The sequence below is a fragment of the Neltuma alba genome, unplaced genomic scaffold (assembly GCF_004799145.2).
Source record: "Neltuma alba isolate B1F8T4 unplaced genomic scaffold, ASM479914v2 tig00011360_pilon, whole genome shotgun sequence".
In the NCBI taxonomy this organism is placed as follows: domain Eukaryota; kingdom Viridiplantae; phylum Streptophyta; class Magnoliopsida; order Fabales; family Fabaceae; genus Neltuma; species Neltuma alba.
Window position 1 is genome coordinate 17,528 of NW_021636057.1, and position 8,655 is coordinate 26,182.

Sequence of the window (8,655 nt, forward strand, 5' to 3'; positions counted from 1 at the left end):
CCACATCTTCTCTCAGACTTCTCAGACCATCCTCTTTCGCTCTTTCTTTTCTTCCCATCACAGTACTTGTACAGTAATATCTAGCCTGGATTTTATTCATATATGGCTGTGATAAGGGTCTCTTTCAGCCAGGAGGATAGTGAGAATAGGAGAAGAAACCGAAAAAAGGAAAAACAAATACACGGTGTTCTTTTTGTTTTCTGATTTCTGATACAGATTGGCCCTTTTTAAATCTTAATTAATTGTTGTTTATTTATTTATACTGCCTCGTCAATATATACACACCTATGTTTCTGATTTATAAGTTGGGAAAAATTTGGCTGTCAAGAGAATTCTGTTTTGTTGTTATATTTGATTGCTTTCGGAAATATAATGCTTTTTCCAGATTTGTGTGGATACATATGAGATCTTCAATCGCTTTCCTTTCTTTCTCTGACTCTCATGAAGACAGTGACACTTTCTCTCTCTCTCTCCTCCTCCTCCTTCTCCTCCTCTCTGCTTCGTCCTTCCTAACCTTTTCTTTTCCAAAATTTACTTGTGTTTCTTTTGGCCTTCTAATTCATAATCTTCTTTGCCCTTATTTGCCATGTCCTATTATTGCTTTGCTTTTCTCTTCTTGCAGCACTTCTGATCGTCGTTTACCAGTCGAGGCCTCGCACTGTGACAACAAAGAAAAAGCAGTAAGAAATATAGCCAATTTGATTTGATTTATATACTAATTTCAGCTAGTTTAACGCCCTATATGTATATTTCACCCCTTTCATTTTCTGCTATTATAATGGTTAATCTTGTAATATCATTCCATCCATATATATATTAAGCACGTTTCATTCTAGCCTTGTCACCTTCATTTCTGCAATATCTTTTACAACTTAGTGTATAATAATCAAATAACTTTATTTGCTTGCTGCAAGACCTAGGGTTAGGGCTATGGCACAAAATTGCCGTTCAACTTTGTTAGTTTCAGATGTACACTTGAAATGTTATGGTCTGGAATTGGTGCCGTTTTGGCCAAAATTTTGTTTGTTTTCTGGGAATACAGTAAATTGTGATATGCCTAATTCATTAAAATTTTGCAGCATGCCCTGATTCAATAATGATGCTTATTTGCAAAGCTTGGTCTTTAAGAATTGGAATGCCCTTAATCTTGGTATTACTAAATATCCTTTAGGGATATGATAATGGTATATTTGATTGAGGCTTAATTAATTAATTAAATGAGGAATTAAGCAGTTTAAGAGAGCTTCCTTCAGTCCACTCATGGAAGGGTAAAGGGGTTTGAATTAGCTGCTGACTCATTCATTCAAACACAATAGAACAGGTCTCTTCATTACATGCTATTGTGAATGTGTGAATGATGCAGGAGGTAAATTTCATCCTTTTCTTCTCTGTGCTTGGACTGAAGGGAGCTCCCTTTCACTGTTTCCTTTTTCTTTTCTTTTGGTTTTTTTTGCTTGACTAGGTGAATCCTGTGAATTGCCAAGGTCAGATTATGACCAAGACCGGTGTGACTTACTATGGATTTTATATTTGATATTGATGATTATTGCTTTCCTTCTTTTTTAATCTTTATGCTATGCCTGCAATCTCTTCCTCCTCTCCCCTTTTTCGGAGATATGGATCATTTGGTATCCTAAGGAGAGAAGGATATTTATTTGATTGCATCAGTACCATTATATAATCATTCATTTAATCACTATATCTGTAAGCTACCGCATAATCCCTGAACTTTATTCTAAAACTAAGTAGCTTAACAATGGAAAAAGTTGCAATTGTTATCTTAAATCCTTGATTCTTGTAGCACAGGTGCACACAGATCGATGAACTTATGTTGTTTGAGCCTTCACACAAGTGTGCTGGCATATATATGCTTGATGTGATCGTTTGATTGTTCTAATATACCATCTCTGTGCAAGATTACTATTTCACCATACTGATGATCATGGGAATAGAGTTATATTAGTTATTGATCTTAATCGAAGCATACTACATTAAGTCATAGCTAGTTATAATGTTGTTTCAATATTTACAAGACTTTTTGGCAATCTGTGATCATATAATGCTTGTTTTGGAATGATATTTTGTTGTTGGCTTTTCATGGACCTATTTTGACAGGGCTTTTATTTTTGGGATTCTTCATGAATCATACACAACCATTCTTCTTATGCAAAGCCTTTGTCTACCTTGTAACTCAAGGAATGTTTCACAACAAGGTATGGTAGAGAAAAAGAAAATTGCCTTTTCCCCATTTTAAATAACCAGAACTGGCTTCTACTTGGGATATAAATATTAGTATTTCGATGTGGGATCTTGTGAAATCATTTTCCGTGGTAAGATAATTTTACTGAAATTTATCTTCTGCATGCATATTCATTGATATATGCATGATTTGAAGGAAACCCAAATATGATAATTGACCTTTCTGTTGCTTGTACCAAGAAGCAATTGATATTGTCTGTTCTTTTGAAAGTTACTCCCTTATATTGTGGTTAATTTTTATTTTTATTTTTTAATTTTTCAATCTTACCCTTTCTTATAGTCACACATGCTTTTAATTCCTCCATGTCATTTTATTGTGGTCATTGCACATTTTTCTAACGAGTTTAAAGGCATCAATTAGCACTCTTTTAAGGCGTGAAGTTAGTTAATTCTATCCTATAATTTAGTTAATTTTCCTCTATGAAGTATCTAATTATATATGTATCTATAAAGATTTGAGGTGACTTGGGGGCGACATTTTTTAACCCTTATTGGATAAGTAGCTTGATAGCTAGCTGTGTAGGGTGGCGATGTAGTGTGTCGGTCACTTTATTCCAAGAAATAATGAAAAGCCAAGTCCATCCATTTCCACTCAATCTGGATGATCGGTTATGTGTGTGTGTGTGTGTGTACACACACACACAAGATTTATGAATAAAATTTCTTATATTATTTATTTTTAAAGTATTGATGAAGATGAAGCCTCCACCAACGAAAATGGCTTAACTTTACTTGCATTCAATGTTGGAGGACGAACCCTAATTATCCGGAGACAACTAAACAAAACCATTCTTCATATATCCTGACATGTCATTTTCTGCTGGTACGTGTTTTTAATGTATGAAGCTCAACAACCCACCCACCCACCCAGCAACCTTGGGCTCGTTACACTAATCTTGTTATAATAACACCTTAAAAATGGTCTTGTTTTTCACTAAAAAGGTTAGGTTTCTGTCGAATAATCTGGTAAAATGTGTTTCTTAAATAACTCCCCCCCCCCCCAAAGTTCTCTCTCCTCCTTTTTTTCCTTCCTGGGGATTAAACTTCTGAAGTCCGACCAGGTTTGATGCGTCAGAGACTAAGGCTAAGCGGTTCAAAAGGCTATACAAACCCTATGATTCTTGTCCACTGTGAAGGGGATTGAGCCAGGGGGTTGGAACTTGAAGCTATATCCTGGTTCTAGTTGGTTTGACATTCGTGAGCCTTATATATTTTATTTACATTATTATTATCATTATCATCATCAGATCTCGTTTCCCAAAAAAAAAAAAATTTGAAGATGAGTTTTTTTTTTTAGTGATATTATTATTTGCCTTTCATCCCCATAAAGGGCGAAAAGTGCAAAGATCGAGATTTGGTGTTTTGGGCATATCAGAGACATTTAGGGCTTTCAAAACGGTTGTTCATCGGGGAGGGATAAAGAAACCCTAATAGTAGATTTTGAGGCAGAAGTAAGATTGTTACTGAAAGAAGATCCTTTTTTTCTTTCTTTCTTTCTTTTTTTTTTGGGGTGGTGGGGGGTTAACAAAGAAGATTCAAGATCGTATTTTAAAAAAAGCGTCTGCATGTGTGTGACAGTATTGTGGCTTTAAACATTGAAGAACCGAACTGAAACAGCTAAAGATTAAACTAAGCCAGTTCCTTGAAGAGTTCGAGATGCAAGTACAGTTTGGTCTGGATTTCTCACTTTTTTCTCAGTATTATTATATTTCCAGAAAGGCACATGTGATTGGGCCACTTCCTTTTCCTTCATTTGTAGTATTTATCATTAATTAAATCAAATTGTCAGGTGATGAAGCTCTCTAACCTCAGTTCTGTCTATTTCTAAGATTCTGCAGATTTTTTCTTTTTCTTTTTTCTTTTTTTTGTTGGTTTAACGTTGATGTCATTCTAGGGCAGGACCACTTTGATCTCCTTCCTTCTGATGGGCTTCTGCCACTGTTTCATTTGTCATTTCCTCCAAGTATATATTTCCCCTTGGAATATATATCACCTTCAGGGCGCGTGTTCTAAAGCCATTTGTCGGATTATTTTACTTCATTTCATTGACAGAATAGAAAATTTGCGTTAAGATTCTTTTTGGCTCATCAGCTTCTTCTGCTACTTCAAACTAAACTCCATTTCATATCACTCAGACTACTATATATATATATATGTATAGTTCTGCTTCTGTATCAGAAATATTTGAATGATAATACGAGCTGGAGGCCATGATAGCTTTGGGGTATGGTTGTGGCGGTGTGTGAGCAGCTTTCTCAGGCTATATGTATATATGGAGCAAGCAAGTTTCTATATATTGTGGTCCCTGCTGGTTAAGTATTTATTATGAGTCGTTAAAGGCTGCTTCATGTCATCTTTGAGGCATGCGTAAATCATGAGTTTTTCTGCCGATCGGTCTCAGAAACAAACCCAGAAATCCCCACTTCTATTATACCTCAAATCAACCAATGACTATATATATATATATATATATATATATATATGGATAGCCTTTAGGAAATAACTCATGATCAGAGACACCTACCTAAAAGCATATCTATCACTATTTCTTCAATAACATTCGAACTCACAGATGATACTATGTTCTATTTAAAGTGGAATGATTTGCACCAAACGCGATTTTGGCCTTAGTTTTGGCTCTCTCTCGTAGCTAGCTAGCTAGCAGTTTTAATATCATGATTTTCCTCAGATGATGATGAATCTATTTCTATATATTGACCTGCCATTTGGCTGAGTTCTTCTGATGCTCATTGTTTTCTACAGTATGCAGATTTAAACTTTGACGAGGACGGTGACATCTTCACAAAACAAAAGCACTGGACCACAAATAATACTCAAAGTTTGTGGTCCAAACAATCTGGATACATAGCAGTAGTCATCAGTAACACTGATACATCATGGTACATACATATATATAATTACACAGACAACACAGACACAGACACAGACACACGAATATAGGTGTGTATCTGTATGTACTCGTAGTTCCAGGAGGTTGTCTGTCTAATGTTATTTTTAGAGGGTGTTTTAATGTCACTGCGAGTTGGGATGTGTCAGTGTCATATGTATAGATGATGTTGTGGATCTTAATTAGTGTGAAAATGGTTAGCATCATATTTGGAAGTGCCAGACAGGAACTAATGATGATGGTGACGGAGGAAGAAGAAGAAGAAGAAGAAATGGTTTGTGATACTACCTCCGGTCCTTAATATAAGATCCTGTTTGGTTTTTATTTTGGTCTTAAATATAAGACCGCAATCCATTTTGTCTCTTACATTTATAATTAGTACAGTATGTTATTTGGTTCAAGCTGCTGAGGTGGATCTCACTAGCTGCCACCATACTTTGTGTCTGGTGTGTTCAACACTCGCTGAGTCTTTTCATGCTTCTTTCTTCTTCTTCTCTCACATTTTTATTTGATTTCATTATTACTTACTCTTGGCTTTTGGAATTTACTAGAATAATAGTGTCCACTGATGCCCACGGCAGAATCTGTGCCGTGATTTCCTATCACTAAACTTTGAAACTTGAAACTCATTCGCTGTTCAATGGGTGCCCATCAAAAGCAGCATTCGTTCATTGCCACGCTGGCATTGGATATGAATTACTTGTAACCCATTCTGGTATACTAATGAATGTACTATCTTCCGTCTTAATTATAAGGTTTCATTTGAAAACTACAAACGAGGTCTTATAATTAGGATCGGATATAGTATTAAGTTCATAAGATTTTTTAATTTTATTCTCATTAAAATTTATTTTCTCTTTACATTTACAAATTAGTTTCATATCTCTTTTTTTCTTTTTCTTTTTTCAATCAGAATTACTTAAGAGTAAAACTAGAAAACAAGTATTAATTATACAACAAGTGATTTAAATTTAGAAGTAAAGTTTTTTCCCTACAAGTATTCACACTTGCATTTAGGACCGAAAAGGTACATTCTATGTTCCCTTTTTGGTTGTTTATACAAGTAAATATTTTCGCACAAGGTTGGTCCAATCGTGATTTTTTTATTTATCTAAAATTTTGATGCATATTATTTAATTTCACTTATAGTTAATTATGTTTTTCAATTTTTCTCTCATTTTTTTCACTCTTAATAATCTTCATACATGAGGATAGATTTGAAAAAAATTATATTATTTATATATATATTTTAAATTAATTTTAACTAATATTTTAATCTACCTGATTTGTTAGTTGTTATTTATATATATAACCGGATGAAGTATAAGATTTGAATTTTAAATCTAATTTTACAATTTACTCTGAAGTCGAATTGGGGCGATGTAAACTAAAACAGACAATCTCCATCACCTTGTGTTTGCTAATTTCGATCATCAAATTACATTTTATCGAAGCCTGAAACTCATCGCTGCATATGGGTGCCCATCATGCATGATTCTTTCATTATAATATTAAATTTCAATTTGAATATTAGTTGAATAGTTCTGGTAGTATTTTTTTAAGATCTTAAAATGGAAATTTAATCACCTAAAAGTCTAATAACAATTGAGGAGTAAGTAATGATAAGTTTATATGTTTTTGCTTTTCATATTTCATTTTTAACAAAACACTTGCCACTTTTCATAATTTTTGGTCAAAAATTTGCCTGGTTAGCAATTTGACGATCAAAACTAAACTAACCATCTGTTAAGATTGGATAAGATTGCACTATAAAAATTAGTTCATGGTGAAATTATATCATAAAAAACTTTAGAACATTAGGTGTATTTAGTAAAATATTTCAAGATGCTGGTTGCACTTTAATTTTTTCCTTTAATTTCTTCTATATTTCGAACAAACATTCTTTAATATAAACTTCAACAACTTTTTTTAACTTTATTTCTAGTTAATATACATTATACCACATAAAAACAAAATTATTACAATAATAAATAAAAGGTAACATCGTACATTGAAAAAATTATCTCTTTGTCAAATGAATAGGATAAAAATTTTCTTTTTTGCTTTATAAGTACTAAATAGGACTAGAGGGACACATCTTTCTCTTATTGGTATTATTTATAATTTACTTCTAATATGTTTTCACATGTCAAGAAAAGTCTCAAATTTTATCAATTCTTTTTTAAAATTCAATAACTTTTCAATTTTATTTTTATGTAATATACATTATAATTTAGAAGAACAAAGTGAACTCTTATAATAAATGAGGGGTAAAACTCTATATTTATATGTAATATGACCTTTTTTTTTCCTTCCTTTTTCTGCACATAAATAGGATAAGGGGAGTATATTGGTCTCTTACAACATTATGTTTGCAATTTATAGATTTTTTTTAATAAAAAAAACGTGTGTTTTCGCCAATTATTGTCGTAGACAAACTTACAGCTCAAAGAGACGTTGCACATTTTGGACTCTCTTGCTCTTCGTTTTCTACTTTTCTTCTTTACATTTCTGCTAATTTAAAAATAAAAAAAGGAAAGTGTGAAACTTACGTGAATCATGAATTATATAATTGCTTTCTGAAGGCGAGAAAGTTCCATTTTTCCCCCCTTATGTTAGGAACATATATCCTTTTTATTAAAGATAATTTTGTTCCACGTACTTTTAAACATTAAATGTGGAGATTTTTACTCATGAGAATTCAAACATTAGTTCATTATGTTAGGATTGAATTTTCCACCTTTTTTTTTGCTACGTATATGTATCCTTCTATTAAAGACAATTTTAGTCGAGACACTAGCGGGGATTCGAACCTTAACTTGTCATATTGTTAAGGACTAGCCTCTTCTACTAAACTTAACCCTGTGGATGATTTTTCACTTTTCATATCAATGATATTTTTTTCTCTAAGCATATGTATTTTGTTATTAGAGGTAATCCTATTGAAGATACTGTCAAGCACTAAATATGAAGGATTCAAATTTTGATTTCTCATGTTGTGAACAACTAAACCCAATCTTCGTTGGTCATATCAATTAGATTCATTCAAATGAAATAAGGATGTCACACAACCACCAAGCGTTTAGGTCAACTAGTAAGGAGTCGTTCTAGCTTAACCAAAGGTCAAGTTTGAGCCTTGGGCATGCAGCAGCGTTAAAAACTTGGTGGTAGACTAGCTGCCCTTGGGGTCTTGCAATGGCCAAATCCGGATTAGTCCAAGCCTGTTGAGTTTCCCGTGACATAAGGGCTGGCTTGGGATACTGAATGAAGTAATTCGAAAAAATAAGGATGTCGTAATTTAGAAGAGGACCCATCTTGTTTTTTTTTTTTTGGTACAGGTCCTCCCTTTTTTTGATAACGAAGAAATGGACTAAGCGCAATATAGAACTTTGTCCCATGCAGCCCATTGTTCAATGCCATCTCTAAATCAGATCGGGCGTACGTTTCCGTTAGTTTTGAGGTTATTGGGCCCAAACCCCCTGCCCAAG

At 33.5% G+C, this 8,655-nt stretch overlaps 1 long non-coding RNA gene across 1 annotated transcript; it reads left to right on the top strand.

Moving 5' to 3' along the window:
* The first annotated feature begins 249 nt into the window (after positions 1–249).
* LOC114712425 (uncharacterized) lies at positions 250–5,420 on the top strand. The gene is made up of 3 exons (XR_003737239.1): positions 250–680; positions 2,116–2,213; positions 5,023–5,420. It is a non-coding gene; the product is annotated as an uncharacterized LOC114712425 (long non-coding RNA).
* Positions 5,421–8,655: the final 3,235 nt, after the last annotated feature.